Source organism: Maniola jurtina, chromosome 10 (assembly GCF_905333055.1).
Source record: "Maniola jurtina chromosome 10, ilManJurt1.1, whole genome shotgun sequence".
In the NCBI taxonomy this organism is placed as follows: domain Eukaryota; kingdom Metazoa; phylum Arthropoda; class Insecta; order Lepidoptera; family Nymphalidae; genus Maniola; species Maniola jurtina.
In genome coordinates this window covers 3,364,381-3,388,928 of record NC_060038.1, presented here as the reverse complement: position 1 = coordinate 3,388,928, position 24,548 = coordinate 3,364,381, and the positions used below count along the sequence as shown (strand labels likewise).

The 24,548-nt window shown below is 36.2% G+C and overlaps 1 protein-coding gene across 2 annotated transcripts in view; it reads left to right on the top strand.

The window, feature by feature from the left end:
• The window catches only part of LOC123869026 (C3 and PZP-like alpha-2-macroglobulin domain-containing protein 8), a 234,718-nt gene that overhangs the window by 34,827 nt on the left and 175,343 nt on the right, over positions 1–24,548 (top strand). The window contains exon 1 of one of the 2 annotated variants that reach the window (XM_045911748.1): positions 7,400–7,418. The exons of the other annotated variant lie outside the window; for it this stretch is intronic. The gene's annotated coding sequence lies outside the window, so the exon portion shown is untranslated. Of the gene's footprint in view, positions 1–7,399; positions 7,419–24,548 lie in introns of those variants that run through there. 2 annotated transcript variants of the gene reach the window in all.

Here is a 24,548-nt window from a genome sequence, read left to right as displayed (position 1 = left end):
TACTAATATACTAATATGTAATACTTGAGTTAGGTATGCTTCTCTATTGTTGAAGCTTGTTGCAACTAATTATTCTACGGCCATTTTTAAATTTCACAATTTTATCAACATCAAAATTGAAATACCTAGAACTGCTGTTAAAATTGTATCTTTTTATAACTAAGTTTCATTTTGTAAGTAAATATCATTACCAACCAGTTCGTACCTATTCAATTACTCTTATTTTCTAGACCTATCCAGCTCAGCAGCAGTTTTAGCTGCTTTCCTTTTTATAAAAATGTTTGTGCTAATAACTGGAACGAACGAACGCGTGTAAAGTTATGAGGTAAGGAGGAACGAAAATTCTTGTAAGTAAACAGTCACTAATCTAGAATAATGATTCTCATGCAGCACAATCGGCTGACATCACCATATGTATGATAACCACTATTGAGAACTGTACAGAGGGCCTAACATACGCCCCACGAGCACATTTTGTCTACGCATTTTCACGTGTTTATTCATAAAGATAACAGATCTTCTCTCAGAAAGAGAAAGACCAACAAGATTAAATTAAAAATGTATAACACCCCCGACAAGTGAAGGTTACAGTAACTAGAAAAGAACTGATAACTTTCAAACGGGTGAGCCGATTTTCTTGGATTATAGCTAAGAACACTCTTGATCAAGCCACCTTCAAACAAAAAAAAACTAAATTAAAATCGGTTCATTAGTTTAGGAGCTACGATGCCACAGACAGATACACAGATACATAAATAAAACTTATAACACCCCTTTTTTTGGGTAGGGTGTTAATACAATTAGCAATTATCGGCAACGAGACCTTGAAGTGTTTCCAACCAGGCCAACGCGCTCATATAAATTTTCACTTCAAAACTCAATTAGATCTGCTTCAGATTTCCGCTTTCAGCTTTTGCCTCGCATCACACATTTGGCGTTCTATTGTTTGGCAGGGTACAAATCCCTCGAGTAGGCTTACAAGCGATGCATTGTTGCATTCGAGACGCTGCAATTGTAAAGATCGTGAACCTCATGCTTCCGTAGCGAAGCGTTTGTGTGCCATTTAGGTTACTTTATCGTTCAGCCATTGTTGTTATATTATAAGGAAGTTGGGCAATTTGTCACCCGTTTCATTTAAAGCTCTTTAACGGTTTAACAAGATAAAGTTCAATACTAGAATTATTACTCACTTTGTATTAAAAAAGTGTTAGGTTATTTTTAGGGTTTCGTTCCTCAAAAGAAAAAACGGAACCCTTATCACAGTGTTGTCTGTCTGCCTGTCCGTCCGTCCGTCATGTCTGTCAAGAAAACCTATAGGGAATTTCCCGTTGGCAGGTAAATTTGGCAGGTAGGTAGGTCTTATAGTACAAGTAAAGAAATAAATCCGAAAACCGTGAATTTGGGGTTACATCATTAAAAAAATTAAAATTTTCAAAGTCAGATAACTATACCAAGTGAGGTATCATATTATGAAAGGGCTTTACAACATTATTTTAAGGTACATTTTAAAACAGATCTTTATTTATTTTTAGGCATAATAGTTTTTCATTTATCTTGCAAAATCTCGAAAAAAATACCCGCGTACGGAACCCTTTGTGCGCGAGTCCGACTCGCACTTGGCCGGTTTTTTATTTTTAAACATTTTATTTACGGAGGCACCTTATGGTACGCGATAGGTCGAGATGGCAATTGGGGTACGAGGCGGGGGACGCCCCAAACACCCGCATGTCACCCGCTTTTCCCATCGGCATCGGGCGCGTGGTCCGTGCGGATATGCGTTGCGACCCCCAATTGCGATCTCGACCTGTCCCGTACTATACTTATTAGCTTTCATCCATACTAATATTATAAATGCGAAAGTGTGTCTGTCTGTCTGTCTGTCTGCTACGTTTTCACGGCCCAACCGCTGAACCGATTTTGATGAAAGGTACAGACATGGGCTACATCCCGGGGAAGGACATAGGCTACTTTTTATCCCGGAAAATCAAAGAGTTCCTGCGGAATTTAAAAAACCGAAATCCAGGCGGGCGAAGCCGCGGGCATCCCCTAGTTCTGTATAAATATGCCCACAGCCCAATAAACCTCTTTATTGATTAACGAGTAGGTATTTATTTTGATGTGTCAATTCGCATTTATAACATTACTTATTATTGGCTCAATTTAAATCCCGTATCATTGATTCTCTTTTAACCGCTTCGATCAAAGGGAAGGGACCCCAGTAAATCTTTCTTTCTAATAGCACTCGTGCGAACGGATAAATAAATCCTTTATCGTTAGGTCTTTTTATATTGGATGTTGAAAGCAGATTTTATAATGCTCTTATGAAGCTTTTGCGAATAATTAAGTAAGCATACCTTTTATTTTAGAGTTTATTAATCTTTTCGATCTCTTAATCTTTTCCATAAAACGCATCTAATCTAATAATAGCATCAAGAAATGCTCGGAATGCATTCTAGTGCAACTTGCACGTCACGTCGACGTTACCATGACAAAATCTTCACGCCAGTGCCAACAACAACCGTACTTAATTTTTCAACCGTTTTTGTGACAGTTGCAATACAGTGTGATAGCAATCACATTATAATGGCTGAGATCAAGCTAAGAATCACTGTGAGAAAAAACTCAGAAAAAACTTAGCCACGTATTCTTATTACGTGTTTTACTACCAATATTTACATAGAATAGAATAAAATAGAATAGAATAAATTAATATTCAAGTAAACTTTTACAAGTGCTTTTGAATAGTCAAAATAAAATAGGTACCACTGGTTTGGTACCATAATATGAATAGCATCTCGTTATCAACTAGGCACTCAAATCCAAGCCCTTAACATCCACTAGATTGTATAAACAAATCGCTTACGAATATTTCACCGGAAGCAAGCGAGCTTTTCAGAAAAAACAATAAAGGGGCCTCTTCTGAAAATCGCCCTCAAAAGAGCTGGCCCAATTTATAGAAAGCTCTCTCGCAAATTGCCCCGTAATAAAGAATAATAACAACTTTATTAATCCTCTTCGCGCAAGTCGTTCCGCGAGAGCCTTCAACACTCTATTATATTGGTGATTTGAAAAGGACTGACTACCTATTATTTTATATATTTTCGTAAGGGTGCTCCGTAATTTTGTCGACTTTTACAAGCTTGAGAATCAATTAACTCTTCAAGTGCTTCAGGTTTGTCATTTTAAAGTAAAACTTTGTCTTTTTAACCCCCGACCCAAAAAGAGGGGTGTTATAAGTTTGACGTGTGTATCTGTGTATCTGTCTGTGGCATCGTAGCTCCTAAACTATTGAACCGATTTTAATTTAGTTTTTTTTTTGTTTGAAAGGTGGCTTGATCGAGCGTGTTCTTAGCTATCATCCAAGAAAATCGGTTCAGATGTTTGAAAGTTATCAGCTCTTTTCTAGTTACAACCTTCACTTGTCGGGGGTGTTATAAATTTTTAATTTATACTTGTTTTTAGTAGTAGCTAAAGCATTGTTACTTTAATAGTGTGAACATAATGTAAATTGTTTTTACTTAATTAGTTGTGGTTCACCAAAGTCGTCATACTAAGCAATTAATTAATTGATTGTGGTCATATTGTGGTACGAAGCCATAAGCTGCATTATTGTCTGCGGGGATTCTGTTACTTTTTATCTTCTTCTCTTTTATAATATTCTTTGCCTATTCTATTTTTATTATTTGTCTGGTTAGAGCTGAATCAGTATAAAACACTTAATCAGTGTCAGAGGTATATGATAACTTTCTCTTATTACAAGTGTAATTTAAAAATTTATAACACCCCCGACCAGTGAAGGTTACAGTAACTAGAAAAGAGCTGATAACTTTCAAACGGCTGAACCGATTTTCTTGGGTCATAGCTAAGAACACTCTCGATCAAGCAACCTTTCAAACAAAAAAAACTACATTAAAATCGGTTCATTAGTTTAGGAGCTACGATGCCACAGACAGATACATGGATACACACGTCAAACTTATAACACCCCTCGTTTTGGGTCGGGGGTTTAAAATAACTACCTAGTACCGAATAAATTCAATACGAAAGGATCGAACCTTTCAAAATTCAAAAGCACTTGTTAAATAAAATCTACCTATTTGAATAATATAACTATGATATAGAAACTCTATTTAGATAAGATCAAGAAGTGGTTATTAAATATGAACGAATGTTATCCTTATTAGGGTCGAAGGTTTATGTCGGTCTTGAAGACCCCGGATGATACAAAATTGGACGACTTAACCCGACTCACGGGAACGACCGGATTTTACGCTTAAAATAAGTACACCCTTATTTGTCAGGCGCGTATTCTTTTCTGATAGAGCCTAAAGCCTATAAGCCCACCTTAAAATCGAAATCAACCCCAAATCCTTTCCGCTCCAACTTTTTGCCGAACATTCAAATACAGGCGTTCAGGAATAAATCGGATAAGGGTGGATCAATTATGTTCAGGTTCAAAAAGAATAATTTTGTTAAATGACTGTATACTCGTAAATTGGATTCAGATATAACCATACTATTGTTTAATTTTTATTACAAGTGTAAACATTTATAACACCTCCGACAAGTGAAGGTTACAGTAGCTAGAAAAGAGCTGATAACTTTCAAACGGCTGAACCAACTTTCTTGGATTATAGCTAAGAACACTCTCGATCAAGCCACCTTTCAAAGAAAAATAAACTAAATTAGAATCGATTCATTAGTTTAGGAGCTACGATGCCACAGACAAACTTATAACACGCCTCTTTTCGGATCTATTCAATATTAAAGTATTAACAAAAACTGAATACACAAAAGATGTCTGGGTATTACGGCTGAAACAATATTGCACTTCCCCTTTTTTCAATCCACAAAGCTTAACGAATCCTTTAAACCTATAGATTTTTTTCAAGTCAATTGCATTTAAAAGGAATCTGAGTGTAGTTCCAATCATAAGAATAAATAGAGTTTTATTCAAACTCAAACCGGAGGGGCGTCAGTACATTCCATTTTGAACCTTATGTATCATTTAACTCATGAATGCTAAAGGTGAAAATCCAATACATATATTTGGGGCCAACGTTGCCAAGTAATAAACGCAAGGGTGCAGAGCACCTTTAATCAGAGTGTTTCGCTTCAGGAAGGACGGTTGCATAATTCATGATATGGTCGGCCACACAGACCGAAGCATTTGCTGGAAATTCACTCTTATTTTAATTGATATAAGGGTTATTTAAAAAGTGTAGGTGCCGCCATTTACCCTTCATGTTAATGTCAGTTCGTGGAATGAGAATTTTCAAAATATTTACGAAGTTTTGTTTTTGTAAAAAAGACATTTCAATAATAACGTTTGCATTCAGTTCATTTATGCGTAACTTCGTTTATGGTGATTGTTTGTTTATTTCAAGAGAATCTCTGTGTTCTCTGTACTTGGAAAAAAATGGTTTTCAAACGTTCAAGTGTATTGCTATGATATTTATTTGTATTAAAAAAATTGTGACTGGTACAATCTGCTAGTAACATTGAGAAAATACAATTTCGGAAAAATTTAACGGCTTGATGAATAAATATACTTATAAATAATTTAACACCATCCAAGTGACGTCACAAGTAATAATTACGTAAAATGTAATCTTTCAGTATCAGTTCAGCCATTCAGCGTTTTTCCATAATTCAAATTGCTAATACTAAATCACGTTAGGTACGGTCCATTGACAAATTGCCAATATTGTATAGAGTATCAATTCGGTTTATGCAATGTTTATATATATCAGGAGCAATTTATAACCAAATTATGCCAAAGTGTTTCGAACACGAATTCGTAATTACATGCATTATTATTCGCCAACGAATAAACTCCTTGCGTAGACAATAGCTGCTGCATATAAATGAGAATTTTGAACTGAATATTTATAAACATTTTTAGGGTTCAAGAAGAAAAGCGACAACTTTTCTCATTTTTAATTTTACTGGAAACCCCAACAATTTACTGTAGGTACGTATATAAAAAGCTTACTTTCACTAGAACTAATTTTACTATAGGTAAGTATCATCAGTTTTTCGAAAAAAGATGCAGACAGTGTCAGAAAAATATAAAGGTGGGGCAAATCGAAAAACAAGTAGGTACTTATCTACCTAGCTCGTAAATTATTTTTTAGGTTTTGAACTTTAGATTTGCAAAAGAGTATCCTGGCGTTTTTAGTTATGACATAGGTATTTGAGCAATAATGTCGAATTATTAATATAATTTTCTCACACAATAGATTTAGATCAACAAGCAGACCCGCCCTGGTAAAGTAGTACGGAACCATCTAGATGTATTGAACTCGCACTTGACCATTCCTTTTTTCATACACCGTCTGAAATGAAAATCTATTCACCCCTAGCGTGGTGCAGACACAATTATGGCTTTGTCGTAACCCGCGCTTCATACGTTTAAATTGTATGAAATAAAAAGTGAGTGCCAATTTCGTGGGTTAAATGCAAAGACCTTTCCAGATGAGTCCTTCAAGAATTTTCCTACGTGAAAAATTCGTTAATCGGGAGGTTATATCGTTCCTTAAAGCAGAACCGGGCTTACCACATTAATTTGCCGATTCTGCTGTAAATTGATCAAGTGATCAATTCGATTATACGAACATGTAATATATCAATGTATACATGATGTGATGTCATAATTTTTACACGTTATTAATACTTAATGCATGTTAGTTTATAAAAAATAAAAAAATAAATGAACGCTATAATTGCACCTAAGCCACACTTATTTATTGGCAGTTTTTTTGGAGAATTCCTTCGTTAAAAGTGCAATAATTGACCAATCCAAGCTTCACACGGGTAGAATCAAAAATCATACACAGATTTGGTATTCGGTTGTATTTTTCTATTCTATTTTTATTGTGGCTTTTACCTTAGAAGATGGTCAGAAAAGCGTCTGGATATAAAAAAAAAATACCTATTTGCGAGCAATAATTCTACAAAAAATTGTTTTCATGCTAATATGGTGAACTTTAAAAGAAACAATAGCCATATTATTTATTTATTTATTTATTTTATTTTACTTCTAATTGAACGGCAGAGCCACTTACACGAACTAGATGATTAATTATTATACAAATACAAAAAGAATAAATAAATAAAAATAAAAGGTAAAGATATTAGTAAAGATATTATATTATTGAGAAAACAATACTATACCTAATAATATGTTTCTTCCATATTTTAGTATAGTAGGTAGTACATAGCTACTGTTAATTAGGTATGTTTATCTACTCTTTTTGAATTCATAATCAGAATTTTAATGAGATATGAGTGTTTTGTAACATAGCGAATTACCTTGGTATTTACGTAGCTATTTTAATACATACTTGCTAAAGCATACCTCTAATATCTTCATTTTCTGTTTCAGGTACGAGTAAATTCCGCAGCCATTCCCACCAGTGAGCTGCTTTTATTTTACTCTCATTCGTTATTAAATCGCATATTCATTTCATAGTCCTCTCAGTTCGCTAATATTACTCTACTTTACCATATTACTTAGTTAACATACTGTGAATATTTAAACAGCTTAAAACGTAACTTTGTTCAAATAGAAATTTTGCTATTAGTACCCTGTGGTCCTACTACTGGCCTGGTAGTTTGTTTGCATAGAAATTAGCTGATGACCGCTACTTTTTCGGATCTAGATTTTAAAACTTCCGGGGGGTCTCGAAGAATAAAAAGTAACTCAAATTAATAATATTAATATTAAGAATAATAAGTGTCACTCTCAAGGTCTTTAACCATCTATCCAAAAATCACGTGGATTCGTTGTTCCGCTGCGACATGACCTTCGTTCTCTTATCACACTAATATTATAAAGACGAAAGTTTGTATGTGTGTGTGTGTGTGTGTGTGTGTGTATGTTTGTTACTCCTTCACGCAAAAACTACTGGACGGATTTGGCTGAAATTTGGAATGGAGATAGATAATATCCAGGATTAGCACATAGGCTACTTTTTATCCCGGAAAATCAAAGAGTTCCCACGGGATTTCAAAAAACCTACATCCACGCGGACGAAGTCGCGGGCATCATCTAGTATCTTATATACTTACTCTGCAGTGCCACTGTAGCCAGACGTTTCTAATTTTCTGAGAAACAAAATGTGTGGGATAGATTAGTGTAACTTGCAGTAGAGTGCAGAGTAGAGTAGACGCATATCTGATAGGTTTTGCCGTGGGCTATTTTGTTTTTCAGACAATAAGGAAGGTCTGGCGGCATTGGGATCTTGGACCATTGCAGATTTTCTCAAACGTGGGCCACGTTCCATAGCTCGCCTGAGTGATTTTGAATTTGTGGATCAGGACGCTTGTACAGCGCCATAAATTAGGACGCAAAGAACACATTGGCTTATGTACTTACTCAGCAATCCATCCGTAGACATTCAATGGTGGCTCTTAGTTTTCACCATTTTTTTTCTTTAACATTATCTAATGCAATATTTCCACGTAAGTTGTGCATTAAATTGAACAAACTTTGTTTACTCATACACATTGGGCATTTCGCCAAAAGTGTGCATGTGTACCAGTTTGTAATTGTTTAGGAAGTAGCTGAAAATTTATTGCTCAACATTAATTACATTTGGTTTCATTCGTACTAACTTTTTGTTTCATTCAATTTTAGTATGTAGAGACAATGTTGACGACTTTTCTGATGGCTTCAGAACGCACTGGCTCATGCTTAGAGATTGTTGGTCAATGTGTACACGCTACTTCTGAATTACGCCAAGCTCCTATGATGTTTGAATGAAAACCAACCTACAAGACGGCGAACGCTGGCTGGACGCTGAAAATAAAAGCCAAGTCGGCCTGCCTGTACCTACCCTTTTGCAATAATATGTAGGTACTATATACCTAATGCATTAATATGTAGGTACCTATACTAGTTTTCGACATGTTATGTCCTCACAAAAGCTTATTATTTGCATTAGGTAAATAAATAAAACTCACTATGATAACCAAATATTAGTTCTTGAAAATTGGATCCATAAACCAAATCATATCTCATAAATTATTTCAAACTGCTAACAAAATAGATGATAGAACAACAAACACAGAATTTTAATCAAAATAAATATTGTTATGGTATCCATTGCAATTGCACGTTATTCCCAAGTTTCCCCGGGCATATAATATCATAATTGTTGATTGAATCCGTTTTAACATTCCGTACGGTGCAGACGGAACCCTATTGCTAAGCCTCCACTGTCCGTTCAGTCTGACTTGACTGTACTGGTGGTATGTGATGATGTAGTCTGAGATGGAAGCGGGCTAACCTGGGAGGGCTATGCCATTTTTTACTAAGCCCATACCGCTTTGGTTTCTATACACAGCCTCGTACCGGAACGCTATTTTTTTTTAAATTCATTATAGGCAAACGCTTGACAACAATCACACCTGATGGAAAGTGATGATGTGACCTAAGATGGAACGCGTTAGATAGAACATGCTTATTCACTTTTTGTTTTAAAGATACCCGGATCATAATTGGTAGGATCGTTTGGCGGTACGGCTTTGCCGATAGGGTGGTAACTAGCCACGGCCGACGTCGCTCACCAGACCAGACCTGAGATTTAGAAATTTTAAACCCCTGTCGGGAATCGAAGCCTGGACCTCTCACTAATAAGACCACAGCGCTTACCACTGCACTAGTCGGCATTTATAATATTAGTAGTATTGTATCTATCCATTGTAATTACATGCCGTTCCCAGGTGACGCGGTATCCCAGAGCATACATATTTATCGAAACCTTCCCGATTGCCGGGAATATATTTTACGGAAAGCAATACCCCCAGCTGAATTCATAAACAAAGCCTTTTGAAGCCCGATATTGTGCGAGAGTGGAAAATAATAAAGAATCCGGTCAGTATGTGGCCGAACGACAAAATTGTACGTGGCGTCACGTTTTTTGTTATAAAGAGAAAGCCCGTTTTGGGCTTTACTGCGTGACTGGCTTTTGATAAAACAGGATTTAACGGCTACAGATCATGTCACAGCTTCGCAACAACAAAAGCTTCATTTATTTTTAGGGTTCCGTACCTCAAAAGGAAAAACGGAACCCTTATAGGATCACTTTGTTGTTTGTCTGTCCGTCCGTTCGTCCGTCGTGTCTGTCAAGAAACCTATAGGGTACTTCCCGTTGACCTAGAATCATAAAATTTGGTAGGTAGATAGGTCGTATAGCACAAGTACAGGAATAAATCTGAAAACCGGGAATTTGTGGTTACATCATTTAATAAAAGTTTAAATTTGTTTCAATTTTCAAAGTAAGATAACAATACCAATACCAAGTGGGGTATCATATTATGAAAGGGCTATACCTGTACATTCTAAAACAGATTTTTATTTATTTTTATGCTTAATAGTTTTTGATTTATCGTGCAAAATGTTGGAAAAAATACCCGAGTACTGAACCCGCAGTGCGCGAGTCTGACTCGCACTTGGCCGGTTTTTTTATGCAAGCTTAACTTGAAAGCGATCAAGCAGTGATGAGGTCTATATTAGATTGCGGAAGCCTAGGAGATCCCTATGATTCATCATCCTCATTTAATTCAACCTATAACTACTGAGTACGGATATCCTCTCAAAATGAGGATGGGCTAGGCCACAGTCCACCACGCTGCCCAAGATCAAGATCTGTACTGAAGGCATGATTTTGATTTGACAATAGTATTACTATTACTACCTACCACACTTTCTGACGCCCTGACCTATTATTATAACATAATTTGGACTTATCTTGCTACAACTACATATTAAAAGTCCTACCAACAATGCCTACCAAACAGAAAATATCTCATATTTTTGCTGTCAATGCTCAAGGTTTACCTTGTTAAACAGAATTATACAGGCGCATTGTAGTCACTACCAGGACATCATACACACACACACACACACATATTAATTTAACATAGCATGCACTGATTTTTAACAATGTTATATAATATTGTTCTTTTTCTTTTCTTAAGTACCTAATTTTGTAAATCTGGAGGTGGACGTTAACAACTGCAACACAGTTTTGTAACTAACGCAGTTGTTACCGTACTTTACTGTTAAGGCATTGTAGAGTAATAATAGTATAATAGAGTAAAATGTAGAATAAATAATTTTTTTTCAAGATTTTCAAGATTGTACCTAATGTTGACAGCTGCAGTGTGATAATCGTCTTCGCCCCACTAGTTATAAAGAACTGTTAACTGCAAAAAGGGACCGTTTATAAAATCAAATTAAAGTAAAACAATTGCGATTATAATCATAAATCATATTGTGATTAGTAATCAAACCTTGTTAGCCATTTGCTCACCCCTCGTTTTTTAAACTCAAACTGTTTTATGACAGAAACTAAATCCATTATCACACGGCATTAGTTTAATAACACAAAGTTCACAAAAGTGACAACTAATAACAACGCAGAACGCAGGAAGCGTACCGCGTTGTTTTAACGATGTGCGACGTCCCAATTTAAGCACGTATGAACGTGTTTAAATATAAGTAACTATGCCATAATTTTACTTCCCTGGTAGGTACCTTATTTTGGCAACCTCCTTAGTTCTCTGATGAACGCTGTAACTCCGTCATTCATCTCTGAAACTATTTATCAGATCTTCACTTTTCACATGAAACCAAGCCAAGCTTTGTGAAAAAATTTTGATTGAATCGTCAAAGATTTAACGGAGTTATTGACAGAAAATTTCTTTCTCTATCCCGATGAACCCTAATGTTTTCTGGAATAAAAACTATAGGTACTTCTTTTCTTTTCTGGGTTTCTTATAAGTAGGGAGTTCTGAGATCCATTCCCGGACTGAGTTATTTCTGAATTCGCTTAAAAAAATGTCTACTATTGTATCACTAGCATCCAAAACATCGGTTTAACGTTAGGTATGCTTAAAATATATTAGTTAAATTATAATACGTCTGTTTTTGTAATAAAACACACTGATGCGTCACTAGTCATTGCGTTGTTTTGTTTTGAGGTTCAAATTCTATCATCTTTGGTGAGATATACAATTCTAATAAATACTAACCATACAGTAGTATGGGTACAACTTACCTACTGCATTAAATACCCAAGCCTCATAAATCCCGTTTAATGGCAGCGATCACTGTGTTTGAATAATTAATGTTTTATTGTACAAATTAATTCCAGAGATAAGATTGTCTTAGCAATTTTAGTAGCTATCGGCGTAAATCATTAGTACCTCTTGAGTGAGATAAGACTTTTAGTGCCTATAATTTTCTTAAGTAAGTACCTAGGTACCTAATTAAATGAAAGTCCTCGCAATTTTCAGTTTTTTATGAATTTCGGATTTTCACAGCTTTGAGTGAAGTTTCTTAGGGAATATTATTATTAGGGATGGGGATATAACTCATCAAAAGTGAAACGAATTGATAAACGCGCCGATTCGTTCACATATATTTAGCTTTTAAAATCTCGCGGGAACTATTCACAACCCATCCTTTAAACTGATTTTGACGGATACAAAGATAACTTTCATCACGAGGGCAGGCATGAGGCATAGGGTACTTTTTTTCCCGGTAAATCAAATAGGTACCTAATCTCAAAAGTGAACCTAAATCCATCTAAGTGGGACGGAGTGGTGGGTGTTATTTATTTCGTAGATAGATAGCGTCTATCCTGGAGATGAAAAACGTATCCTGTTTTTCGTTTTTCCCCGGAATATCAAAGAGTTCCGTCCGGATTTTTAAAATACCTAAATCCTCGCGGATGAAATCTAGAACATTATCTAATCTATCATTTGCTAAATAAGTAGGTAATAAAATAATATTGTATGCCCGAAGAAAAATTCACAGGCGGTAATAACAACACATTATTAAGTTGTTGAATTAACATTCTAAGCACTAGTACTTAGGATCAAAGAGCCACAGTTTACTTCACATCGGAAAGAACTCTTCACTCAACCGTGGCACGTTTAACTTGTCTTACGTGGTTGAGTTGCATCCGTTCAAAGAGAGTATCTATCAAGTACTTCACACTTCAACTCGTCTCCACGTTCTAGAAAATAAGGACCTGCGTACAGTAAGGATCTTTCTGCTTGCAATCTATACTAATATTATAAAGAGGAAACCTTTGTATTTTTGTATGTTTGTATTGTATAGGCTCAAAAACTACTGGACCGATTTCAAAATTTCTTTTACCATTACTTAGAGGGATTCTTCCGAATCCGTATAGGCTATATTTTATCCCGGAAAATAGATAGGATTTTTCGTGGTAGTGTCCACCCGTGCGAAGCCGGGGCGGGTCGCTAGTTAAAAATATACAGCGTATAAGTAACTTTTAAAACGCTTATATTAGTTTCATTCATTCGTCTGTTACCATTTCGTCGAAATTGGTAGCTTCTTCGCCTACTTCCAACTTTCCAGGTGAGTTTATTTTCATGCGCGTGTGATTTAAATAACAATAGATGATTATTTTACTATTGAATGTTTTTGACGACGGAGATTGAAACTTTCTGATGGCATATAGTATGACAGTTGAATTTGGACTCATTTTGCTTTGTAAATAATTTAAAATACATATCACTCTAATAACACTAATATTATAAAGGCGAAAGTTTGTGTGAATGTGTGTGTGTGTGTATGTTTGTTACTCTTTCACGCAAAAACTACTAGACGGATTTGGCTGAAATTTGAAATGGAGATAGATAATACCCTGGATTAGCACATAGGCTACTTTTTATGCCGGAAAATCAAAAGTTCCCACGGGATTTCAAAAAGCCTTAATCCACGCGGGTGAAGTCGCGGGCATCGGCTAGTTATTAATAATTTCAGGACTGGCAAGATTCGAACCTGCGTCTCTTTTGGGTATCATTTGCTTTATTTTCATGAGTATGCATTACGGATGGAAGGCATATGACAAGGTAGTCGTCTTTGGACATAAATATATTTTTACAAATAAACTGCTCGCTATATCGTGACAAAAATCTTTTCAGTGAAAGAGATCGAGTCACATTGAACGAACTTATTAAGATAAGCGGGGCGAGGATAAAAATAGCTGAATAGATAGCGAAAGAATTAAGGGCCACTGTACTTCTCACAAAGCCTTTTTGGACACTGATTAAGGACAAGAATAAGGAGCAGAATAAAGCAGATTTTATCTTTCACTCCGAATAAAACACAAAAAGCGGATGTATAGTTGTCACAAATTTTTAAGGTTCCGTACGCGAAGGGTGCCAACGGGACCCTGTCCGTCCGCCCATCCGTCTGTCTGTCAGCGGGCTGTATCTCGTGAACCTTAATAGATAGAAAGTTGTAATTATCATAGAATTTATATCACTATTGCCGCTATAACAACAGATAATAAAAAATTCAAAATGGCTGCCATGGAATTTAAAAAGAATTAAAAATTGTTATTTCTTGTACGATAGTACGGAACCCGTCGCGTACGAGTCCGACTCATACTTGACCGATTTTTTTTCTAGTAATCAAAGAAACGATATAGCAATTCCTGTTTGATTTAACAGTAAGAACCATTCTTGTAGGGATACTTCAAGCATGATTCCTTCCATTAAAAGCTGCATGAATCTGAGATTTCTTATCAGGCCCAAAGCCACAACAGCCAAGATACTTTTGACGATTCAAAAGCACTTGTGAAATTTCATTTGAATTAAAAATCTTTCTATTCTATTCTATTCTAAGATAGAACGAAGTTGAGCTTAAAAATAAAGTTTAAAGCTGAGTTATTTAAAAATATCAAGATAATTTTTTCAACACAAGCAAAAATGTATTTTAAACCCACTTCCTCGTATCATATTCAAGCCATCTATCCAAGCTCATCGACACTAGCATGAAAGGCCTCTACAGTTTCCTATCTCTTTGAAGATAGGCCGCGATAATTGCCAATAGCTCGAGGCTAACCCGCCTGGCTAAGTTCTAGTTTGTCATTAAACTGAGCTACATTTATGCAGCTATGTCATACCTATAGGTTTCTAGTTCCTACATAGTCGGTTCTTATACGATTTTTGATTTGGGTGTTTTATTCATTAATTGATGATTGAATGTTTTGTGTCTAGCCCGTCAGGCTTTACTTTTAGTTTGTAGTTAACAGGGCTCTCTCCGTCACTTACTCCATACAATCGTAGTCCCAATTTCATTTGAATATTAAGCAACCAAAGTCCATGAAATTTTGCAGACATATTCGAGAAACTAATATCTGTGTCTGTGGTGTTTTAGATTTTTCTGAAAATATGTAGTTTTAAAATTACAGGGGCTCAAAAATTTGTATGTGAATTTTTAAGACCGCGTAACTTTGAAACCGAATATTTTAACGGAAATCTGACAAACCACAGGCATAGATATTAGTTCCCGGAACGTTTCTACAAAATGCCATTGAGTATGATTGGTTAGTATTCCAATTAGAGACGAACTACGTTTGTACGCAAGTGACGGAGAGACCCCTCTTAAAATGGTTACTTTTGTTATGGAGAGTTTCGCAATATCTTGTTGGTAGTACCTACTTATTTTGCAGCTCTAATTTTTTTGCTGGACTCTCATTAGTATGAATTGAACTGAACACACTCACAAGTAATATGGGGCAAGCTCGTCTCACGAGACTTAGTATGCCATTATTCATGCGTTTGTAATCACACAAATATAATAATATCACCAGAAAATGACTTCAAATTTTCCAAGGAGATGAAAATTCATCAATTCTCTTGCGTAATCAAAATCCAATTAAAGTCCGATATTCATTAAATAATTATAAACAATGCCAATTCCTAAAAACTACGAATTATAAATTAATATTTAACATCATGCATTATTTTGATTTAGTGCTATCATTTTCTTGGATAATTTGAATCGCTTAGTTCACTAAACAATATAAAGGCAACTTTTTGAAAATCATTACAGAAATAATATTCAAAAGGAAACCTATTACCGACTGAAGATGCTTTAATACTCTTTCAGTCCTGAAATTCGGGGTTAAGTTATTTTCATTGAACTTTTGTGTTCAAAGAAACCAAGCGGGTCTCTAGTATAAAAAAATTCCTCAGTAACCTAATTTACCTTCTGTAGCGAGATCTAAGCGCGTCTGTCGAGAGTAAAAGGAAGTGGCTGACAAGCACTTTTCACTTCCACTGCTGAATTAGACCTCTGTCCTATTAAAGGTAAAGAAATTTTGGGAAGTAGGTACCCACTTCGGATTTTCGTAGTAGAACTTTTGACACAGTTTTCCCGATTCAAATACAAATAGGGTAGATTTTTATTACTTAGTTGAAGTTTGAATTTTTTATAGACGTATTGACATTTTTTAAATAGATTTAAAACGAACTAAGGACCTTATAACTATTCCATGAAAGAAAGCCCGTTACTGACTGAAGATCTGGAATTTGGGGTTAAGTTATTTTCATTGAACTTTTGTGTTCAAAGAAACCAAGCGGGTTTCTAGTATAAAAGAATTCCTCAGTAACCTAATTTACCTTCTGTAGCGAGATCTAAGCGCGTCTGTCGAGAGTAAAAGGAAGTGGCTGACAAGCACTTTTCACTTCCACTGCTGAATTAGACCTCTGTCTTATTAAAGGTAAATAAATTTTGGATGTACCTATAAGCATAGTATTAAATGCTTACAGGCAGGAAAGTACTTAGATAGATAGATAGATAGATACATAGAAGTCTTTATTGCACACAAAAACACATGTAAAGGAACACAACACAGAAAGAAGAAAACAGAAAAAACAATTATGTGCAAAGGCGGCCTTATTTCTTAGAGCAATCTCAACCAGGCAACCTTTGCTTATTTAGTTTTACTAGTAACCGATTTTGTACAGAACTTTTGACCCAGTTTTCAGAAATCCAAATAGGGTGGATTTCATATTAATTGAAGTTTGACGCATTTTAACATTTTTCCGACATAAACGAACTAGGGATCTGGGATCTTATAATTTCTAGTAAGTAACTTCTTGTGGGTTAGATAGTCACTAATGTATAAAAACGGACAGCGGAGTTTTAGGAATTAAATCGGTCCCATTTCGGCACTGAATAAGCCATTGCAGGTCGCGTTGCCTGACTGCGCCACTCTGTATTCCACGCCCTCTGCCGGAGCTGGTCCTTCCTTCACACTGCTGCCTGAAGATAAGAGATCTTTATGATTCTTCGGATACGGAACCCTAAAAATGACATCATTCATTTATTTAAATAGAAAGAAAATTAAATAACTCTACCTAGCATAAACAGAAATAAACACATCCGTACAATCGTATAACAATACAATACAACCGGGAAGGGTCTGTTGTTTATTCACTAATTACCATTTCGCTGTTAGCGCAATATGATACAGGATTTCCTAACGACTTCCCCTGTACGATATTATTCTACGTTCAGTTTTGATGCTAATATTGTTGGCGTATCATTAAATTTTCAGCCTCGGTGATATTTAGACTTGATCGCGAGAGATAAGGGTGATGTAATAATGGAATAAGTAATATGGAGATAAAATACGTTATGTTCAAATTACCAAATCGTAGAATATTGTTTTGCGATTAACAGGGCTCTCTCCGTTACTCGTTTCCACTCGTTTCATACAATCGTAGTTCCAATTTCATTTGAATATCAAGCAACCAAAGTCCATGAAATTTTGCAGACATATTCTAGAAACTAATATCTGTGTCTGTGGTGTTTTAGATTTTTCTAAAAATATGTAGTTTTAAACTTACAGGGGCTCAAAGATTTGTATGAAAATTTTTAAGACCGCGTAACTTTGAAACCGAATATTTTAACAGAAATCTGGAAAACCACAGACATAGATATTAGTTTCTAGAATATGTCTGCAAAATTTCATGGACTTTGGTTGCTTAATATTCCAATGAAATCGGAACTACGATTGTATGAAGCGAGTGACGGAGAGAGCCGTAGTAAAAGTAGTGATCAGCTTCCTCGTTTCTTATTCGAACCACTAGGATATGGTCCTAGGTTGGCTATCCTATGACTCTGTCTTAGATTGCATCATCACGTGCCCGCAGGTATGGTTGTAGCTAAGCGCTAATCTACACATTAATAAAAAACCGTCCAAGTGCGAGTCAGACTCGCGCACTGAGGGTTCCGTACTCGGTTATTTTTTCCAACATTTTGCACGATAAATCAAAAACAATTATACATAAAATAAATAAAAATCTGTTTTAGAATGTACAGGTAAAGCGCTTTCATATGATACCCCACTAGGTATAGTTATCTTATTTTGAAAATTGAAACACATTTTAATTTTTTTTAATGATGTAACCACAAATTCGCGGTTTTCAGATTTATTCCAGTACTTGTGCTATAAGACCTACCTACCTGCCCATTTCAGTGGTCAGTTCTTTCTGATCATAAGTTTTTATGATAATCATCAAATATCCGAGGAAAATAAGTTGAACGCAAAAGTTACACAGTAGCGCTCATCAAACCTTTCCAACTCATCTACTTTGACGGTCCCGTGATTTCGTTATGCTGACTTTTCCGATAAACATGTATCAAAGTTGCAAGCATAAAGTATTAGGGTTGACTCACACCTACCAACACATAACATGACAAAGCAAAATCATTCGTATTCATATCTTCCGGCAGGCGGCTAACATCCAAACAATTATCATCATCATCGCCATAGGATTGACGTCCACTACTGGACATAGGTTTCTTGTAGGGACACGTCACGGTCTTACGTGAATCCAGGGGCTCCCTGTGACTTGTTCGATGTCAGCTGTCCATCTAAGTATCTTTTAATGCTGCGAGGTGTGAGGTTGCTATTCAAGAACCTTGAAACCCCCACGTGTTCGAACTATTTTCCTTGCTCATTGCCTCTGGAGCTTCGCTACCTGCTGAGGTCCGCTCCACTGATGCGGAGTTTAAATTTCGAGCACTGTGGTTGGCCAATTCACGGTCCACTCCGCCAAGCACCGCGTCAGTGGAGACGCACCCTAAGTATCGGGAAGTGGCTATACTTGCCCCAGTAACTCCTAACTTTGTTGGCTTGTAGCAATAACTTCATAAAATGCATTAAGCCGTGTGACGTGTACAACGTACGGTTACTAGAAAAGTTTGATACACAGAGGTGATAAAAAAAAAACTAAAAAAAATCGATAAATTGAACTACAACTCATTTTACTACATTTTAATCAAAAGTTTTATTCCTTATACGGTGATTCCATTAACACTCTTTTGTCTAAAGTATATTTGAAAAATATTGGCCTTACGGTGAAACACAACATTACAGCTGTCTGCATAGCACATCTCTTTCGCACAATTTCCTACGCTTTGTCGATGAGAAATGGTTGTCGCAGTGATTATGCTTGAGCTGCAGCTGTTAAATTGTATGTGTGACTTGGCTTAGTATGTATTTTTATACCTCTGACAAACGTATAAATACTGCTCGGTGTAATATGGACAGAACTCTAACCCTTGATCTTATTACTTACTTACAAGTAAAGTAAAGTAAAGGTATAGTTCGCGACAGGACGACATGGCCATCGGGATGAGGACGCCAGACGCTAACCCAGGATGCTAACCCAGTGCAGAATAGCGCGGGTGACGTGCGGGTGTACGGGACCGTCCCCTCACTTCATATCCCAATTGCCATGTCGATCTGTCGCGTACTTCTTAAACCATTAAGTTGTTTATTATTTATTTAATTTTGTAAGGCAAAGTTAAAATCCTATCAAATAAAAGTAAACAATAAACTCTAATAGGAAAAACTGACATAAATTTTGGCTTCAGCAGAAAATATGTGTCAGTTTTTATTCAGACCACATCTAGGAAAAAAAAAATGCCGTTACGTTTATTTTTTCAATATCGCACAACTGTTTTGCGGACGCTACTGGTAGTACTAGAACGGGACTAATTGGGGTTCGTTAGCTACGATTGTTTGCCGCCCGATGGCGAGCGATACATAAAAAGTGCAATCGAAAGCCGTGTTACTACGGCGAACTTTTCGCATTTTTTTAGGGTTGCGTAGTAAGTAAATCGTAAAGTCCGTCTAACCAACATTCTGTCTGTCCGCTCGTCTATCCTGTATGTCTTCTTTCTTTCTTATTTCTCATGTAGGTACTTACACGTAGCCGTCCGTCTATCGCTATGTCACAGCCATTTAAAAAAAATTATAAGAGCTATAAAATTGTAATTTAGCACATTTAAAACCTTTTCTCGATGAAACTTAATTATAACAGCGGACTAGGTTTGCCTGCTTCCATCTTAAACTGCATCTTCACTTATCACCGGGTGAGGGTGCAGTCAAGGACTAACTTGTATCTGTAAAAAAACTATTGGTCAGTAATAGAATGTTTTTTCTACTCGGCATTGTTTCGGAACGCTTTATCGCTTGGCGCTACAGTAAGTTAGTTAAACTAGTAAAGGTTTTATAGACCAGTGAGGGTAGTTTAAAATTTTGTATTTCGCCAAGCCTGATAGTATTATTGAAATAGAACGTCGAAATATTTACTGTCTTGTTTAATGTTCAAGTTCGTCCATAGATCTACAGCTAACGATCCAACCTTCAGAAATAAAGATTAATGATACTGAATGCATGACCAAGGTCCATTTTACTGAAATACTGTGATGTTATTGTATTTTGACACTCGCAGCTCGGCGAAATGTCAAATCTCATACTAACCCTACAGGTTTATGCCAATAATTTTTTTATTTTTTTTATTTTGTAGCTATCCTCACACCTACTGAACAATTATTACAAACATTAAATTATTTACTAAACTATATGTAATACTTATATATTGCCTCAACTAGAAATAAAATCCAAAAATTCTCTTTTTTAATAAAAAGTCCAGAGAGCTCGTAGAAAGGTCGCAAAAACATATTTTGGTTATCTATTTGAACAGCACTGTAGAAATTGCAGGGGTAATGACCATTGATATGCTTGGGAAATGTAAAAAAAAGAATTTTCAGCGCAACTGAAACACGAGTGGGTAACAACTATTGCAATTTTCGTAGAGTTCAATTAATATGAATGTTGTTCTCGTTTTACATACGAGTGCATAATTGCTTTACCTAGTAGTTCAAGGGCCAACTTTCTCTATACATATATGTATTTTGTTTATTTATTAAGAGCATAATATACCAGTTGCCGAATTCGTTCTATGGAATGAAGTAGGTATATTGGCGATTCCAAACAAGACTTTTGATCCGATTTTTGTATCCTTTGTTTATAACTGTATGGTCAGCGTCATGTTTAGTTTGAGAACTTTACTTAACACGATTTTTGCTCAGAACACCTGTTTAATTTTTTACAATAATTAAAACTCTTATCCGATCCAAACCACTTTTAATTAAGACAACTGTAAATTAAGAATTTATAACACCCCCGACAAGTGAAGGTTACAGTAACTAGAAAAGAGCTGATAACTTTCAAACGGCTGAACCGATTTTCTTGGATTATAGCTAAGAACACTCTCGATCAAGCAACTTTTCAAACGAAAAAAAACTGAATTAAAATCAGTTCATTAGTTTAGGAGCTACGATACCACAGACAGATACACAGATACACACGTCAAACTTATAACACCTCTTTTTGGGTCGGGGGTTAAAAAGTAGGTTCAGGGAATTTCTTGAATTCTTGTAATAATTTGACTAGGTAGGTCTGACCACGCGTTACCTAAACCACGTTATTTAGTGTCCAATTTCCTATGAAATAGGAATAGAAGTATTTTTGACGCTTTACATAGCGTTTGTGTATAAAGCCAGTCTCAATATATGAACTAAAATCCCCGTTAGTTGCCACAGTCCGGAGCGCCCGGTCAGCATTTCCGAAGGGCCAATAAATATGGCGACGGAAAATTGGATGAAATCTGCTTATTCGGCGCCCGATCTGATCGGAACCGTAGTTATTACTGGCTTAATATCGCTTCGGTGATTTAAAGTGTGACCTATTTGAATATTTTGTGTCGTACCTATTATTTGAGTTTTATTGGTTTTGGTTATCCTGCAGTCATGATAATAAGTTTTAATCCATCCATACTAATATTATAAATGCGAAAGTGTGTCTGTCTGTCTGTCTGCTACCTTTTCACGGCCCAACAGTTTAACCGATTCTAATGAAATTTTATCCCGGAAAATCAAAGAGTTCCCATGGGATTCCTAAAAACCCATCCGCTTAACCGATTTGTATGAAATTTGGTACCGAGGTAGCTTGCGTCCCTGTAATTGACATTGGCAAGTTTTTGCCCCGGAAAATTAAACAGTTCCCACGGGATCTTTAAAAACCTAAATCCACGCAGATGAAGTCGCGGATTTCCCTAGTAATTCCACGTACACGGACGAAACGTTTTGCGTCATCTTTCTTCATACGCATAGCTTGGAATACTCTTCTGCGATCTGTGTTTCCTAAGAAATTACAATGCGAGTATCTTTAAAACAAGAGTAAATAGGCATCTTCTAGATAAATGTGTCCCATTTTAGGCCACATCATCACTTTCCATCAGGTTTAATTGTGGTCAAGCTTGGCAATTGAATGAAATTAAAAAAATCTAACCTTTTTGGTTTTATAAACTGACTAGCTGACCTGCTAGTCTTTGCTTTTTTTTTAATTACAGACTTGCGCTTGGTTGCAATGACACCTGCTGGCAAGTGATGGTGGCCTAAGATGTAGCACTCTTGCCTAGAAGTTACTTTCTTTTGGAAATAATTTGTTAAAAGAAGTCTAAGATACATAGAAAACTTACATATGAAATCTCGAATATCTAAACCCAGCGGTTTTTGCTGTTCCTACCTACATTGAGTTAATCAGTTTATCCTTACAGAATAAAGAAGAAATATATTTTTTGTGCTGGTTTAACTTTACAATACGCCAATTTAGTTTACTTCTCTTCTCTTCTGTGAAGGGATCATTCAAAATATCTTAATCTGACAAATGTTATTGAAGAGAATGTTTTGTATTTTTGAATTTAGAACGTATTTTCTAATCTCGGTTTGCTATTTTCATCACCATAATCGCAAATCTGCGCAAACACAAGCTCAGTCTGTTTCGTCTAAATTATACCGCCAACGCTCTAAGCCTCAACTAGACTAATACCTAGCGTCTCTGGAGAGATAATCACACGTCTGAGCTGGGTTTACAAACAATACAACATCTCTAGCATTGTAAATATGCAAACATTCTGTAGGTGTGCTATGTGTACATATAGATACCTGGTTTGAGGAAACAAACGCGTCACTGAGTTTGACTTATTTACACTGGAATTCATAGTCAAGATAGGGCTTCTTTAGGGGACCATTCAGACGACATATTGTGTCATATAAACGGATTCAAACAACCGATAAACGCTGGGGTCCCAAGGTACTGGAATGGCAACCTTGTACTGGAAAGCGCAGCGTTTCAAGACTCACCACTAAATGGACAGACGACATTAAACGAGTCTCAGAGTGTTGCTGGCGCAAGACTGGGTAGTGTTGTACGTCGGTTGACGATGAAGATGGTAATAAAAAAATGAAGAAGAAAATTAAAAGCATATTATTATTTATTAATTTTATATATATTATTATATTTGTCTGGTGGAGGCTTCGGCCGTGACTAGTTACCAACCTACCGGCAAAGCCGTGCTGCCAAGCGATTAAGGCCGATTCACACCAATTGCTTATGCAGCACGTATACGTGACACGTGCGTAGTGACGCGCGTAAACCCCTAACAATCCGGATTACGCATACGTCCACGCTTTACGCAAGCGGTGTGCCATATTTCATACAGTTCCATACATTACAACGCAATGGTACGTGCTACGTCTACGCTTACGCAGCCTGTGTGAACGAGCTATTAGCGTTCCAGTATGATGCCGTGTAGAAACCAAAGGGGTATTGGTGTAATAAAAACTGCCATACCCCTTCCAGGTTAGCCCACTTCGATTTTAGACTGCATCATCACTTACCACCAGGTGAGATTGCAGTCAAGAGCTAACTTGTATCTGAATTTAAAAAAGTATTAATATGATAAAAATCGTATATTTGTGCAAAGCAAACTAATATTTTAGGTTTGGGCGACTGGTCAGTAGTCAGCACCATGAATTGAACGCCACGAGGTTTGATTAACCAACAGAGCAATGTTTGTATTTGTACGCCGTAGCCCGGCTGACTTTATGACCGGTATACATAACTAAACCATATAAGGCGGTTTACGGTTACGGAAAATGTAATAATCTTTGTACAGGTGTTATATCACTACTAATATTATAAATGCTAAAGTGTGTTTGTTTCTTTTAACTCACGACCCAAAAAAAGGAGTGTTATAAGTATTTCGTGTCTATCTATCTGTGTGCTAGCTTTTCACGGCTCATCCGTTAAGCCGATTTTGACGAAAGGTTCAGATAGTTTGTATTTCGAGAAAGGACATGCCACTTTTTGGCCCGGAAAATCAAACTGTTCCCACGGGATTTTTAAAAACCTAAGTCCACACTGAAGAAATTGCGGGTACATAATGTCTATTTGGTATAAAGATAGCTTGCAAATGGAAAGAGAAATTTAAAGAAAGAGTTTGTAAAATAATGTTTCCAAAAAGCTTGAGATAAACTTTTCTGCTGTCGTTCCTTGTATAGGGCTAAT